The 16,147-nt window shown below is 38.4% G+C and overlaps 1 protein-coding gene across 4 annotated transcripts in view; it reads left to right on the top strand.

Annotated features, from left to right (window-relative positions):
- Positions 1-5,909: 5,909 nt before the first annotated feature.
- LOC6609084 (SH3 and multiple ankyrin repeat domains protein 1) overlaps positions 5,910-16,147 on the top strand; it is a 62,684-nt gene continuing 52,446 nt past the window's right edge. For 3 of the 4 annotated variants that reach the window (XM_032714802.1, XM_032714804.1, XM_032714801.1), the window contains exon 1: positions 5,910-6,538. The gene's annotated coding sequence lies outside the window, so the exon portion shown is untranslated. The remainder of the gene's footprint in view (positions 6,539-16,147) is intronic. The other variant, XM_032714805.1, reaches the window with a different exon arrangement.

Raw genomic sequence — 16,147 nt, 5'->3', positions numbered from 1 at the left:
ATGGTTCATAAAGTCAAATTGCATATAAATTTGGGATTTATGCATTACTCAAAATCAAAATACAAAATGAAGGACAAAAACTCTTTCACTGTGCTACTAAAACTGTAATCCTAGTAATAAAACTCGGCTTCCAAATCCTTTCATAAAATTCGTCGTGCTTCACTCAACTTTTTCCATTCCATTCCCTTTTTTTTTGAGGGAATATTCAACATCCTGGTAAAGGACACCGCAAATTCTTCACACAAATCCCCTGCACAAATACTAATAAGCGCGGTTATTCAAGCGAAAAGCTGTCCGAAAAGTGGGCGGAAAAGCTGCATTTTGATTGCGCATACTCCGGGCAGAAGGAAAACGAGAGTGGGTGCAAATGCTGATAGTTGCCCTTACAAATGCAACCCACTCCCCCCTCTCTCTCTCTCCCTGAAGTTGCACATTAAATAACGCTTAATAACATGCAAATGATGTGAAAGTGCGCGGCGGAAAAGCGCGGGGAAAATGGCGAATGCCACTTGCATTGCAAACTGGCGGACTTCCCCCGCCCATTTTCCACCCACTCCATCTGTGCTCCTCCATTTATTCAATGTGTGTCTGGCACTTTCAATATTATTTTCCAGGGCAAACACTCGCCGGAAAAGAAGGAAAATCAGCAGGAGGAAAAACAGGAGCAGCTTGATTACGCCAAAAATTGATTGCGCCAGAAAGGAAAAATTGGCCAAGAAATTCTGCGCTTTTTTTGCAAATTATCATCTGTCTGCCATTTTTTATTACAGACTTCAGGTGCAGAAAGATGTAACTTTTTAAATTATTTATTTATTTTCTAGATCTTTAAAATTGAGATTTCTAGGGACTCAAGATACTTAGTGAGAAATACTATAATTTTTTATTTTCCAGCATTTTATTTAAGTACAGAAATTCCGGGAATCGGCCACTACCTTGCAGTCACGTGATGAAAAGACACTGGTGACACTGATCCGGATTTGGTAGTTGACAAATCCTCCTTGCCGAGATTAGTTTCATTTTGCGTCTTTTGAATTCGAATAGTTCATGTGATGTGACGTAGTGGAACATACCCGAAATTGCAAGCAGCACGAAGTGAAACGATTATTTAAGTTAATACTGATTAAATGTGCTTATTTTAATGGATTAGTTAACTTAAAAATAATAAAAACTGGCTATTTGCGCATCTACTCCCATTTGCTTTGTAGTTTTTAATGCATTTTAATGTTTTTGCGGTCCATATTATAGCTTATTTCCACTTTCTTTTGGTTGTAAAATAAAAAGAAGCTTTTTTGTCATTGTCCAGCTAAAACGACTTACTAAAAGTTTGCAAATTTCCGTGAAACTGCCAGGAAACTGACTTTGCATTATGGTATTTTGTCGCCTCCTTGGTCACCTGTCGCCACCCACCGTTCCTTGAGTCTTATTCCATCTCATGTCGCTGTCTTGCGGGAATTGTGTTGGCCAAAAGTTTGACGCTAAAGGAGCCACAACGGTGGCAGAAGGAAGCCCACTGAACTACCACCCACCACCACCCCCTTCCGCGCGACAGGACAACCTTGAAGCATGTGCTATTTTTAGCAACAACAAAGGTGGAGGAGATCCCAGAGCAAGAGCAAGGATGCGGCTCCCCAAGGATTTGTTAGTCAGCTCGGCGGAATGGAATATTATGAATTACAATTTTCTCAGGTCGCGTAATTCGTGTAAGTGCTGAAATAGCAACAAAAAAGAAAGAAGAGGATGTGAAGTGGAGCGGGAAAAGGAAGATGATGGGAAAAAGCTGGTTTTCTGGCCAACAGGCGACTCTTTACAGCTTTCAGCTGGGCCAAAACAAGAATTTATTGCTTAATTCCGTTTCTGGCTGTTGACCTCCGTCTGCGAAATATTTTGCATAAAATTCTCATTAAGTTATTACAGTTTGAGAAGTGTGAATAATTTATAAACTAAATGGGGAAGTATGATTTTAAGTTACAGTTACTTAAAAATGTACCGATAATTAAATTATATTGCTATTATAAGTTAAGTTATATATTATAAGTTAAGTTTATCAAGAGCATATTTTTGTACATTTATTTATGAATAACAGGGCGCTAACTTCTTAAGCTTAAGAACTAAATAAATAAAACAGTTTCTTTGTGAAAAACTGATAAATACTGAAAACTGATAATTGATTAATTATTTTGATTTTTTAAGATTGTTTGAATATTTTTCCTAATTTTTTCTAGGTGTATAGCCCACATTGACTGCCATAATCTTTAATCGTACTTTGGGTAGCTTCAATCAAAATTAATTTACTTATTATTTAATTATAGCTTTCGTTCCCGGGCAAAATATAGCTAAAATATTTCAGCATGCAACCTCGCCAGCAATTTGCATAATCTTTCATCATAATCCAGTTACATAATTGCCCGAGAAAAAAATTAATTTGACTATCAAATATCAGTTTGGCAAGCATTGCGAATTGCCGAACGCTTTGAAATGCATTTCCTGTTTGGCCAAAAAACATTTTGCTGCTCCGTTTTGCGATTCACTTTCGCTCATTTGGCCCGCTAAAAATTTGATGCAATTTTCACTTTCCTCTGCGCCTAAGTATGCAAATTTGTTTTTTAGCTGCCGTTTTGGGCTGTCTGCAAACGTTTTCATTATGCAGCAACGCATGCCACGCCCCTTATCCAGACGCCCGTCCAACTGTCAGTCAATCGGAAAACGAAGGGGGGGATTTGAAACAGACAGCCGGTTTGGGCCAAATATATAAATCACGAGGTTAGTGAGATGTGAACGAAGCGGCCGAACGTTGGACTTTCACTTGGACAGCCTTGTTTTCTGCCCCCCCACAACCCCACATCCCCATTTTTCTGCTTTGCTGAGCCGCAGAAACTGATCCGCGATCCTTCACTTATTTTACCACTGAGAGGCTATCATAATTATTCACAGATCATAAGCTTTGCGAATATATTAGCCAACGAAATTCGATATGCAAAGTTGTCAGAGTTGCACTTTATACAAATTCAGGCGGTATTTTTCCAGTTTCTATCGATCTGAAAATATTGGATTGCTTCAAACGACATTTTAATAAAAGAAAACCTAAAGCAAATACAATATTATTTTGTACTATAAAAGGTGTCAACTCGTAAAAGTAATGCTATAAGTGCCACAAAATTAAAATAATAAGTTAGTAAATTAACCATAGATCATAAGTTAAGATAGTAGGCACAATTTGTATCTTTTTCTTGGTTTCCCTTCGCTTTGGAGCATCGAAAACCTTTATTTGATCGAATTGTATCCCCCTTGCAGCTGGATTTTACTTAGCCCCACTATTTGCCCCCTGATGCCCCTTTGATATACCATCCGTGTTGATTGTTATTTATCGTAAGTTCGTCGGCTCCCGCTTTGCCACCCATTGTTTTTACACAGAAAGAAAAAGTATACTTCGAATTCAAAAATGGATTGTAATTGGGTTAAGCTGATTTATAATTAATGAAATATCTAATTTTAGTTTAAAATATTATACTTTTATAAACTGGGAGTTTTATACTTGAACTTGTGAAATAATTATAATTATAATGTATATACAGCATGTACTTTTCTTAATAAATATGAAAAATATAAAAATCGTTATAACAAATATCATGTGACTTTTCTTATGTACTGTGTAGGTATTAAAGCATTTTTCAGTTATGAAAGCGGTGGGCGTAGAGAAGAGGTGTGGGGGGCGTGTCGTGGATACTGCATGTTGCACCAGAAGCACACGTTGCAACGGAATAGATGGCTCATAAATGCCAACTGACTGGAAACATCTAATAACTGTGTCAGCATGTGGCTCTCAAACTGTAAAGCTGGCACGCACCTAAAAATGAAAATGAAAAAGTGGGCGGATTTTAACAAGTTGTAGATCCATAAAGAACTCATTGAATTCGACAGGGTTTCCTAAATCAATTCTGGATTTTATTTTAATTTCGTGAAAAATCAACCGTATAAAAATGCAAGAAAATTGTTGAAAAGTGGAATTTAACTCACGTTGATATTACAGGAAAAACTCGGTAGCATCAGTGAAATTGCATTTTTCGGCTGCCTAATTTTCCATTCGAAGCCCCTGCTTCTCTTCATCATAGGAGTGGTGGCACTAAAACTGACCTCTGGGGTCGTCATCATTTTTGGCTCACGTTTATTTTTGAAAATGTTCGTTTTTCGCAAAGCGGAGGAGTTTTGCATAAATCAAGTCAATTGGGTATATCGAGGAAAGCCAAATGAGTGATGGGTTTGAGCTTAAAACGGGGTGAAATTACATAAACTTCATATGTGAGATTATTTCTGGAAAGGAGTTCGAAATTTTATGGGGAAAAGTGGAGAAATGTAATATCTTTACAAATGTAAATGCAGATATAATAAAAAAGAATATGTTTAGTTTCGAAAACAAAGAATTTATGTAATGATTTAAAAAAATAGTACATTTAGGTACAAGTTTTACTTATGTATCTTAAAATGGTCATAATTTGCATATTTTAAGTAGCCAATTAGCAAGTTTCAAATCGTTGTGGACCAATAAAAGTGGGCAAAAAACACTTGGACTTTCAGGTTTTTCGCAATAAAAACAAAACCACAACTTAAGGCGCCTTTGGAAATAACCCTTGGATAACAAAAACAGCAAACGAGGAAATTGGGAACAATGGACCGGCAAAGAAAAGCTGTCGCTCCCCGAAGCAACAACAACAACAACAACAGAGCCTATGGATCAGCCGCACGTGGCCCCCCACACTACCTCCCAACCACCCACTTTGGGTCAGGAAAATGAAAAACGATTCGAGCGCCAGAAGAGCCAAAAGAAAAGAAATCGGCGAAAAAACCTTAAGAAATGCTGGAAAAATACCCAAGTGACCCAGAACTTGTGCAAGAAAATAGTCAAGGTGCTCGAGGGGAAATTGAAGGGGGAGGGGCTCTGCGGAGGCGTTTGATTTTCCTACGCTTTTGATGTTTCTCAACTAATGACGAAAACAAAACTCGAATGTTAGCCAAAAATGTTAAGCTGCTGTTAAGAGGAGCAAATAGCCACAACAGCCGGAACCATAAATTTCGAATAGCGGCTAACGGTCGACTTTTCGAACTATATGTTACATATCGTGTTGGAGTCTGCGCTATGTTCTGATTAGAATGTCTGTCCAATGAACATTTTAGTCAAAGTTTCAAATGTTCTGTTTTATTTCAGTACTCATGGGTCTGCCGTTATGCCTAGTGGCATAATGCAAAATAAAAAACGAACGTGAAATTAAAAACCATTTTGGTTGAACTCCAATCAGAACTAAGTGCTGCCTCAAACCTCTCGGAACAACCGGTTAACAGAATGCGCTCTTTCTTCGAATTCGAACTCGCTCTCTCCAACTAGAGCTGTAAGCCCAACGATATCGGGCTGTAATCGAACATTTGCCATCTCTAGGGCGCTCTCCAACGATTTTTGTTATTGCTTTTTCAACCGCGATTCGTGCAGCATGTGTTTTCGCGTGATCCGTCAAAGAAATAATGCTTAAAGCACATCGGTAACCGTTAAAGTCGCCGGGAAAAAACCAACACTGATACTAACGAATTTTCGAATATTTTTCACAAAACGATTTTGTGCGCGATTTTTTCGTCCAGGCTCAAGAGGAGTGCGAGCGAGAAGGAGCGAGACAGTCGACGGTGTCTGCGTGCAAAATAACGGTGCACCGAATTCGCCCAAATAAAAATTGAAAATAATCGCAGGGATTATTAGAAACTGCAGCTAACGAATCAACCGATACGAGAAACCGATCGATGTGAAGTGCAAAAACAAGTAGAAAAATACAAATAATAAAAACAAAAACCGGTTCGCCTCTGCAGTAGCAAAAATCAAAGCCGAAAACGAAAAGAAACAAAAATCAAAGACAGCGAAAGAATTTTTGTTGTTTGGCCGGTGCGTGTGTGTTTGTGTGTGTGCGTACGTGCCTGTGTGTGGGAGTCTGCCAGTGTGTGTGAGCATCTCGGCAAAGGAAAAAAAACGCACAAGTCGGTAGGAAAAAGGCGTACGTAAGGAAAACGAAAAAGAGAGGAAAAAACGCAGTAGGAATTTCTTGTTTCCCCAAAACCGAAAAAAAAAATCCACGAAACCCGTTTCCCTGCAAACACACAAAATATAAAAGGTGAAAAAGTACAAAAAAAAAAAGAGTAATATCTGAGAAATAAACGGAGGCCGCAAAAAGTGGCACAAGTGAAAATTCCTGCGCCGTTCGATTTATTATTATTTTTCTGTTGCCGTCTTTTTTGACAATCGCCAAAAGTGAAAATCAATTTGCGAGAGCGCGCGCGCAAGGAGCGAAAAGTGAGAGAGAGAGTGAGAGAGAAAGGAAGGGAGAGAGCAATCCCGAGAACTCGTCCTTTTTCGGCCCCAAAATTACCCAACCCAAAATAAGAGCACAAAAACTGAACGAAAAACTCCCGGAGAAAACAACAACACACACCGATAAACTGCAAAAGTAAACAAATTGCGCCGAAACTGAACGAATTTCGGAAAACTGCAGCCAGCGGAAAAAAGGTCAGTACACGGCGATTGATTGGCCGGAAAATTAACTAAATTAAAGTAAAAACCCTCGAGTGCCAAAGTGGCGTTGAGCAGCAAACACCTTTTAATAGTCCCCCATTTGACCTTTACCCATGGACACCCTCGCAAATTGGCAGCACCAAAGTCGGGCTAGCAGTTAACCCTTACCCTTGATCACCGTTAATTGGGACCCCCCCTCCCCCCACTCACATGGCATGGTCAGCAGGTTGTGAAAACGACGATTTAGTGAGGTGCGTTACCCTTGCAAGGGAGTTCGTTATATAAGTCACGAAACTCTTGAATGAAAATCTAATTTAATAGAATTTTACAAATAAGACGCACTGTAAGCAAAAAAGAGTTAAAAATGTACTAAAATGGTATTGAAAGGTATTTGTGGTTTAGATAAATGTAACAATAAAAAGGTGACATCACTATATTGAATTATTGCATTTGTCACTGCAACTGGTCAAGTAAATCGTTAAGACCTACGACAGTTATTATGAAGCAGCTTTTCTTCAACTTAAATGACTTTTACTTCTGTTCTATGACAGTTACTGTCTTTTCGTGTTGCACACACTCATTCGAAATAAATTCGGACTGGCAGCACGTTTACCATTTGGCTGACTCTTTCTTTAATCGCACCTTTTTATGGACCCACCATTATATTGACCTTCACTCGAGGGGTTCTGCTCATGAAGAGGCATTCATAAATTTCGTTTTTTGTGCGAGTGATTTGGAAATTGCACTCCTTTTTTTGGAGGGGCTGTCTGCCTGCTTCCCCCTTTTTGGCCCACCAATTGCATTTATCTTGGTTGTTTTTGTTCCACTTTACTCATTTGTTCATAACGTGACTGGTTCTTGTTGTGGCTTATTGCTTTTGGTTGTATTTGCTGCGGCTGCTGATTTTGTTGTTGTTGTTGTTGTTACACAAGCGTAACAATAAAATTTCAGACTGGCCCGCCACGAAAATAGTTAAAATTTTATATGTGCTGTTATGATCATGTTTTATCTGATAGTTGTTCGCTTGTGGCACGTAACTCGGTTTGTTTTAAACTTTTTCGTTGATTTGCAGGCGGCATGAAAGGGGCAAAGATGTATGTACATATATGTTTATATGTACCTACATATATCACGTAGATCAGCGAGAAGAGAACTATCTGAGATCCAAGAGTTGGGTCAGCGGCTGCCTTTTTGTCTCGGTTACTTAATGTGGATGCGACTTAATTTTGCCAAAAGATCAGATATCTTGTGCTGCGCCTACAGTTACCAAGAAAATAAACATAAATATAGGAGTTTTAAGAAGAGCTTTAAAAATCTTTAGAAGAATGTTAATATTCAGTGCATTTGACATAATTTTTTTATAGAACATTCCCATATAATTTGTTCTTGAAAAAGGTATAAATTTACATTGAAAGATTTATACCACTAGTTAATGCCAAAATAATATAAATATTAATGTTCCAAAGATTTCTCATGCTCATTTATAGTAGAACAGATTTCTCTCAGTCAGAATAATTTCAAAATGTAAATATTCTGAATGTTTTAATGTCACACGTTGAATTTAAGACGTGATCTCATGCTTCCATACTCTAACCGAATACTTGCAGCTCCCACTGTTAACTGTTTGCGTGATCTTACTTAATTTCCTTACTTTGTGTCATATTTATTAAAAGAGTTGACAATTTGCAGTGATAAATCAAAAGAAATCCGAAATCGTCGTGGCCGGCAAAAAGTGACATTTTTGCTCAACATTTTGACCAACATTTCGCCCAATTTGCATAAATTTCGAGCATTCGATTCATTCGAAACGCTCCAAGTCGAGAAATTCGACTTTTATGGGCAAACTCCAAGAGGCCCAGGCAATTTCTGATTTATTTAATGAGCAAAAATGCTTCGTTCGATTTCTTCGGCTCCCTCGCTCCAAAGTAATCTCTCTACAGACCCGTAGGCGTAGATCTCAGATTGGTTGGCTGCCGTTGAAGTTTAACAAATTTAAAGCAATTTTTGGGGTCAATTAAGTTTCGAGGGGTAGCCACAGATACGAGGAGGTAGATAGTAGAAGGGGAGCTCGGTGTGGGCGTAGAGGTATTTCTTATAGATTTATTTTGCCAAAGGAAAATTTAAGAGCTGAATTGGAGGCTATGACTGCCGCAATTTTTCTTTTATTTTTCGCCTTTTTTACTGTATCAAAACGATGTGCATTTCTATAAATATAATCTTCCTATTGAACTTGGTTCTTAAATATTTAAGATTTTGATATTTCTCCGTGTAAAGAGCGTAACAAAAGCTTACAATGGTGTAAGAAAAAAAAAAGAACAACAAACACAGGGAAAATCGATTGAAAACAGATGATTTGGCATCACCCCAGCCCGATTTCCCGCCTTTTGGGCCCACCTCCTTCTGCTTTATGTATCCCTGCGGCCTGTTTGCGTTCCCCCACAAAAGGACCTCAACCATATCCAGCCCCATTTCCCAGCTCCCGTTTCCCAGTTACAGGCCCAATGCTTCACAGGCCGTTAAGAAGTGTGCGCAAGGGAAGGAGCGGGTGTTTTGGGCGGATTTTCCCCAACGAATTGGCTACAGTGGGGGCTGACAAAGTCAGCTGTTTTATTTTTACAATTCCCCAAGCTTCAAAGTAAATAATATCCTGCAGTTTAGGGCATAAAAGTCAGTTGAAATGTGATTAATAACCAATTTAGGTATACAATTGTAAGCTTTAAAATCGATTTTCCTTTGTTCAGAATGAAAACAAAATTGACTCAACAACAAAGAAGTATATTTTTAAATTAATCAAAATTTATTAGAAGAGCATTATCTTTTGATGGTTTTCATAAAACATTTCATATCATTCCCTAATATTCGTCCACTGACATTGGTGTTCACTGTATTGTCCCTCACTTGCCCTTCGCACAACTTCTGTTCTTCTTCATTTCTGGCCGTACTTTATTTCTTCTGCTTCTTTGGCTGCTGCTTTCGTTCGCTTTTGTTTTGTTATTCATTTGGCTTGTGCCAAAATCTCGTTGAACTTTTGAGGCTCCCAGAACAGCTGTGCGAAATGCCCGGGCCACGAAGTACAAGTACACATCGCTTGCTATCTATCTCGGACTTTTTCCGTATTTTCTCCGGCTGGTATCCTCTCATTAACACTAGCAGCGACGTCGACAGCGGATGATGCGGATTTAATGAGCAAATGATTAGCATTTTTATGTGCCCACCATTTCCACTTCTACCCTGCGCGCCGCTCCAACCTGCTCCATGGAAAAATCCCTCAAAGTGCCTTTTGCTAAGCTGGGAAAACTTAATAGTTGGCACATTCTACCTATTTTCACTGCCTCCTTTTCGCCCCATTTTCTCTGTCTGTCGCTGCACTGATAAGGGAAGGTGATAAAGGGAATCAACTGGGAGGGGGCAAAGTGGGACACGTGCAACGGATTGTGGCACAGAGATGAAGTTCCCGGGCGAAAGCCCTTAAGCGGGTCCAAATTAATGATCCCAACGCAGATTTATGGCCAACCAGATAAATGGGAAATGGAAAAAGTGTAAAGGAAATCGGAAGAAAACTGCAAAGAAAATTTAAAATAAAGTTTACACATAAATTAACTTATGAGGAAGCTGCTTCGAACTTATACTTTTCTTACATTACAATTTTTCTAATATATCAATCTAATTTATTTCGATTACTTTGACGTATGACTTAAGTCCTTTCAATCAAGTAACTTCATTTTCGTGCACAAAATTAGCCAATTTCCATAGCTTTTCTCCAGATAGATGCTACAAATCCTTGAACCACATTCAGGCAATGCAATGAACGGAAATGTTTGGGCAAAGCCAATCGCATTACGGTGCATTTGACCCCCCTCCCGGAAAATCAGTTGAAAGCCAAGTTGGAACTTTTGACGGCCGAACAATGGGATCCAATGGACGTAGCCGAGCCCAAGACTCCGATTTCGCCTGCATCCTGTCCACACTCGCAAATGAAATTAACTCTGGCTCCCCGCCCTTCTTTTTTTTTTGTCGCCCAGTGATTTCACTGCATAATGCAATTAAAAATGGGAAAAGAAAATATCGAACGCAAAAAATGCGATTTTCCTTTTGCTTTACCACAAGGAAAAAAAAAAGTGAGTAGAAGCAAAAAAAAAAAAAAATCAATAAAAGCATGGGCGTGTAAAAAAAGAATCTGCCACCACAATGCGGCACATCGGCAGCGGATGGGCTGTGGGAAAGTCGGCGAGGAAAATCAATCCGGCACAAGGATAAAACTACACGTACGAGCACTAAATGTGCCCCACATATTATAGATACGATGCTAGGGACACATGTCCTAAAAATGCAATATGCAAAGCTTTTTTTTTCGGGTCGCATTAGGGGCGTGAATCAGGTGTGTGATATTCGAAGTGGAAAGTATGCCTCTTGAATAATTCAGATGAATGTTTTGTGATTACTATTGATATTTGGTATTCGCATTTAAAATGCAGTAGAAGGAACTAGATTTTAATCACATATTCTAGGCTTTTATCAAAAATAACCTATTTTTGGCCGTATTTTACAGAGCATGGTCATATTGAAAGCAGAAAAATTAATTGCAAGACTTCTATAGTGATTCGTGCTAATAAAAACTACTTAAATTTTGCTGCCAGAATATGAGAGATATTTTTAGCAAATCATAATGAAGAACATAAATAATTCAGAAGCAGATAAAGCCATTTGTAGTTCATGCTGAATTTGCTTTAAAAGTATTTGCGACAATGATTCACTCATTCACTTCAAGTAAATTTTGCTGAGCCAAGTTGGGGCTTCCATTCTGTGGGGGTACAGATAAGCGGCTGCTCCAAGGAAATCCCTATCAATATTCCCCAGTCATATATTATATTTTTATTTCGTTCCCAAATTGTATAATTGTTTGTTCTGCGGGGGAGTTTCGCTTGATAATTCAGCGCAAGTTTTGCAATAATCTGCCACGGGCGTTTCCTCTGCGGCTAAAAAGAGTCAAGGCCAACTGGTGCAAGTCGATATTATCGGTTCATTGCCAAGAAAGGGGGGGGGGGGGGGGAATCCAGATTCCATATAAGTGGGTGTGGAAATGTGATACTTGTGCAAACAAGACTGTTTAACGAAGTCTTCTCTTCCAGCGATTTTATGCTAATTTCGACCATGCTGCTGAATTTATGCTGAAATAATTCATTTTTTACTTTGATGTCGTTTTCAGTGGGTTTTGAATTTGCTGCAGCAGAACAATTAAATATGTATAGTTAAAACATATGTTAAGACTAGTAGGGTAATAATTAAATTCCTAAAGGGACATAAAATTCCATATAACTAAGATAAAATACCCAATTACCAGAAAATGTATTTTAGTGCCTCCACATTTGATGGCTCGAAGCCCTTCGGTTGATTTGTGAAATTATTAAGGTAATCATAGTCAAATCAAATTGTCATTACCATGGCTAAAACCGAAACAAAAGCCAAAGTTTATGGCTGCCCATTCGAGGGAGGAAAGCAAAATCGCCTGCAATTGTGGTAAATCAACATTTTCGTTGGCATTTTCTTTTTTTTTTGTCTTAGCTGAGCCTTGGCACGACATTCATGGGCTTATTGTGGGTTGTGGGATGCGGGAGGAGGTGTTGGCGCTGCAATAAATAAGTTTTGGCCAACAAAAATAGTAAGAGTAGAAGCCAAGAACGTGCCAAAGTTGAACAAATACAGGGCTGGATCGTCGGCGGGGAAGGGCGAGGGGGGATGGCATTATGAGCACGGGGATTAACAAAGAAGAAAGTTGAATTATGAAGAAAGTTGCGCTAGAACTTTCTCATCTGTGAATTCAATTAAAGTTTAGCTGCAAGCAAAATCCAGTTAATTTGTAATAATTTCTGCAATCAAATTAAAATGAAATTTTCAGCGATTCAAACGGGCCAGAACACACAACGATTTAATCTGTCAAGTGGCTAAAGATTATGAATTATGAATGAAAATTACAATAAAGTTCCCCTCGAATAAATCCAGTGCAAAAAGCAAGCGAAATAAAAACCATAAACAATAAATTTCTTCAATCGGAACTGCCTTTCTTTTGCAAAAAAAGCGACGCAGCGGGAAAAAACTTTATTATTTCCGCATCTTAAATGCAACTAAATTACGCTAATTGCTGTTGGCCAAGAGCCCTGGAATAAGGCATAAAACAAAGAGCGAAATGGCCAAGAAATGTGCAAGGGAAAAAACAACAGCAAAGTGCGGAATTAGTAGAAAAGTAATACTTAAACTTTCAGTTATGTAAGTCTGGCCGTGATTTTTCCGGCGCATAAACTTTTCTTTAGAAAGCGCCGACGTTTAAACAAAATAAAATAAAATTAAATGCTACAAAGTGAACCTTCCCCAAACTGAAATGGCCAAAACAGAAAAAAAAATGCTCAAAGAAATTAAATGAAATGGAAATCAAATAGAAATCAATGGACAAAATGAAAGTGAGGAATTTGTTTTTGGGTGTGTCTGTCGACTGCTCTTCAATATCTCATTTCCTAAGCATTTTTTTTTATCTGTGCCAAACCAAAGTTGGTTCCCCTGTGAGGATAACGACGCTACCTCAAAACATGGGAAATCAATAATTAATTTTTAATGCGACGACCTAAAAAAAAAACGTTGCTAAAAGAGTGATGGCGGAGAAAAATTGGCTTAAATACTTTATAAGCTGAGCGCCATTTGTCAAAAATATTTCGCACACCAAACGCTTAAGAAAAGAGTACAACAAAAGAAGCTCATCAACACTGGACTTCAAGGTTGAAAAATCTGTGAAGTTGCAAAAAATTTAGCTCATTATATGTATGTGATATTTTTTACGCACTCTTAAGTAATTTATACTTTAGAGCAGATATGTAAGTAGAGGATTTCCATTAATACCTAACTGGAAATATTATGCAGTGTTATTTATTTTTAGCAATCTTGTAGCTTAGTGTTACTTATGCAGGGCTCAAGGCAATTTCCGCACGAGACTTTGGCGACAAACAGTCGCAATTCATCCAGCAATCAATCAATCAATGGAACGGATCGATCAAGAAGCTCCGCCGATTGATAGATGCAAAGATAGTGGCCAAGTTGACTGGCAAAGAGTAGCGTCTCTCAAAGAAATTTAATAAAAGCTCCGACAGGGCTTCCGTGTTCTTTGAAGAGTGGAAAACTGGGGAGGAGGGGGCAGTCTGCTGCTGCTACTGAAGATTTTTTTCCTGGGCTTCGTGAGCGGTGATTGAAAACCCGTTTGCTGTTGCCAATGGCCGAAGAGCAATCATAAAACAGAAATACGTTAATAGAATCTTAACGGAGCGCGTTGGGAGAATCCGGCTCGCGGAAACCTAGTCGAGGCCCAGAAGAACGCCCAGAAGGGCGTGGCAGTTGGAGCAACAGTTAGGTAACTGTAATCAATCAGAGCAGCCTAGGCTAATTAGTTGGTGGACAAGGGGGTGGGCGGGACAGAGGGTTGGGAAAGGGGGGCGCCCAAGAACTGCGAGACTTAATTAAACGCAAAAAAAGGCCGCAAGGCAAAGGCATTTACAATTTTCACAAAATTTAAACAACAGCAAATTGCGTAATTTGCCCCAGCTGCATGGCTAATAAACTGTAATGAGTGGGCGTGGCAGACCAGTGAAGGCAGGGGGCGTGGCTGTGTACATATTCGACGATTTATGCGAACTTTATTAGATATAAAAAGCGAAATAAGCAGCGGATATATTCGAATTATGTGCGATTTAATGAGAATCCGGTTCGCAATTTTTATTATATAATTACAGTTTATAATTTCAGTTTAAGTTTATTATTTTATCTGCACCTCTTTGATCAGTTTAATTTAGTTTGATCTGTTAATTCAAGCGAGTAACAATATGGCTTTTTCGCTTTGCATTCGCCGATGTTTTGGCAGCTCATTGAACAATTTGCCCATTCTGGACTTTGACAATATCGAACTGTAATCGATTTCCATAAAATATAAAACGAATCCTGCGCTCATCTACGCAGATACAGATACATCTACAGCCTACAGATACAAACGCACGTATTTCCACATATAAATGCAAATCACGTCGATGGTCCGGGCCATGTTTTTGTTGTAGCTGCGAGTTTGTGTGCGCTCATAGCCTTGGCAATTTGAGCGAACGTATATGGCCAACAACAAGATGTGCACATTAAGATACAAGATACATAAACACATTTGCCCTGTATCCATGTGGGTGTCTTTTAGCGTGTTAGTTGTTGTTCTGGCATTTCTTTTTGTTGTTGTTGTTGTGTGACAGGAGAAAAAGAATAAGTTGATTGTGTGACTGAAAAAGATTTTTTTATGAGGACATGGCGTGGTTCTGCTGTGTGTGAACAACATCCTGTTGTGAAAAAAATACCCTGTGAATTCTATCTTTATGGTTCTAGAAATAAAAACGAATGGTAAACAATTAAACTAAAAAAGGTGTTAAGAAAATATGAATATGGCTGATAGCAATTTACTTTGCAATTATACTTCGATATCCTTACAAAAGGAAATCATGTTTTTACCTTTTAAGATGGTTAAATTTCTTTGCCACATGTGCCACTTAAACAATACAATAGTATTAGAAAAATTATAAATAATTTTTATAATTATTCATAGGTCTTTAAACGTTAACTGGCGTCAATAAAATCATAAATATTCGTATGAGTTACACATTTTACGATCCATTTATGGGCACAATTTGGCTCCCTTATCGGTCGCCAGTTTATCGCAATTATGGGCTTTTACCAAAAATGTGTAAATACCCGCTGCAAACAATTTTTGAAGAACGCAAAAGAGTGAGGCAACATTTTCTAATCGACGCAATAAGGAAGACAAAAACCCAAGATTCTTTTGGACGACAAGTGGCACATCAAACAAAAGCGCCAAAAAATGAAATGAATGAATGGGATATAAAAAATGGAGGGGATAGAGAAGGGCAAACAAAAACGAAACGAAAAACGTAGATCAAATATTTGCCAAGAGGTTTTCTGTAATAAAAGGTACACACATTTATGAATACAAGCGAGTGTGCAGTATTATTCATGTAAATTCTCTACCTACGAATGGAAAATCATTGATATTAATTATGCCTCTAAGGTTCAACTGTGTGGCTCTCTTGTTTCACTTGTTTTCCAACTAACAAACCTATAATTCAAACGAAACCGAAATGTAAACTGAGAAACAAAACAAACAAGGCCCAAACCAGCTTTATACGTTTAAGGTACTTACAAACGAGCAATAGGAGGAGCTTTGAAGCCTGGAAATTAGTTAGAAGTGTCGGGTTTTGAGTTGGGAAAATCGCTGTTTACTTATAAATGAAATCAACATACACCATAAAATGCCCCTGACATGTGGCCAAAACAGCAACGAAACTTCAATTCGAAACTGCGTGTATAATAAATAAATATATTTTGGCCAAATTGGACCCACATGGCCAGTTGGCTAGCTGTCAGTCCCACTTTTGGCCATTTATCGATTTTTGTGGGTGTCCAAAAAGCTGCGCTTTATTTTTTTTTGGGTTTGGGTGAGTTGCCAAATCAAAATAATGTCGACAATTAATTTTTCATAAATAATTATGAAATAGTTTTTGACCAACATTGATT

The sequence above is a fragment of the Drosophila sechellia genome, chromosome 2R (assembly GCF_004382195.2).
Source record: "Drosophila sechellia strain sech25 chromosome 2R, ASM438219v1, whole genome shotgun sequence".
Classification (NCBI taxonomy): domain Eukaryota; kingdom Metazoa; phylum Arthropoda; class Insecta; order Diptera; family Drosophilidae; genus Drosophila; species Drosophila sechellia.
Note: the sequence above shows the minus strand (reverse complement) of the source record. Positions and strands in the feature narration are given on the sequence as shown.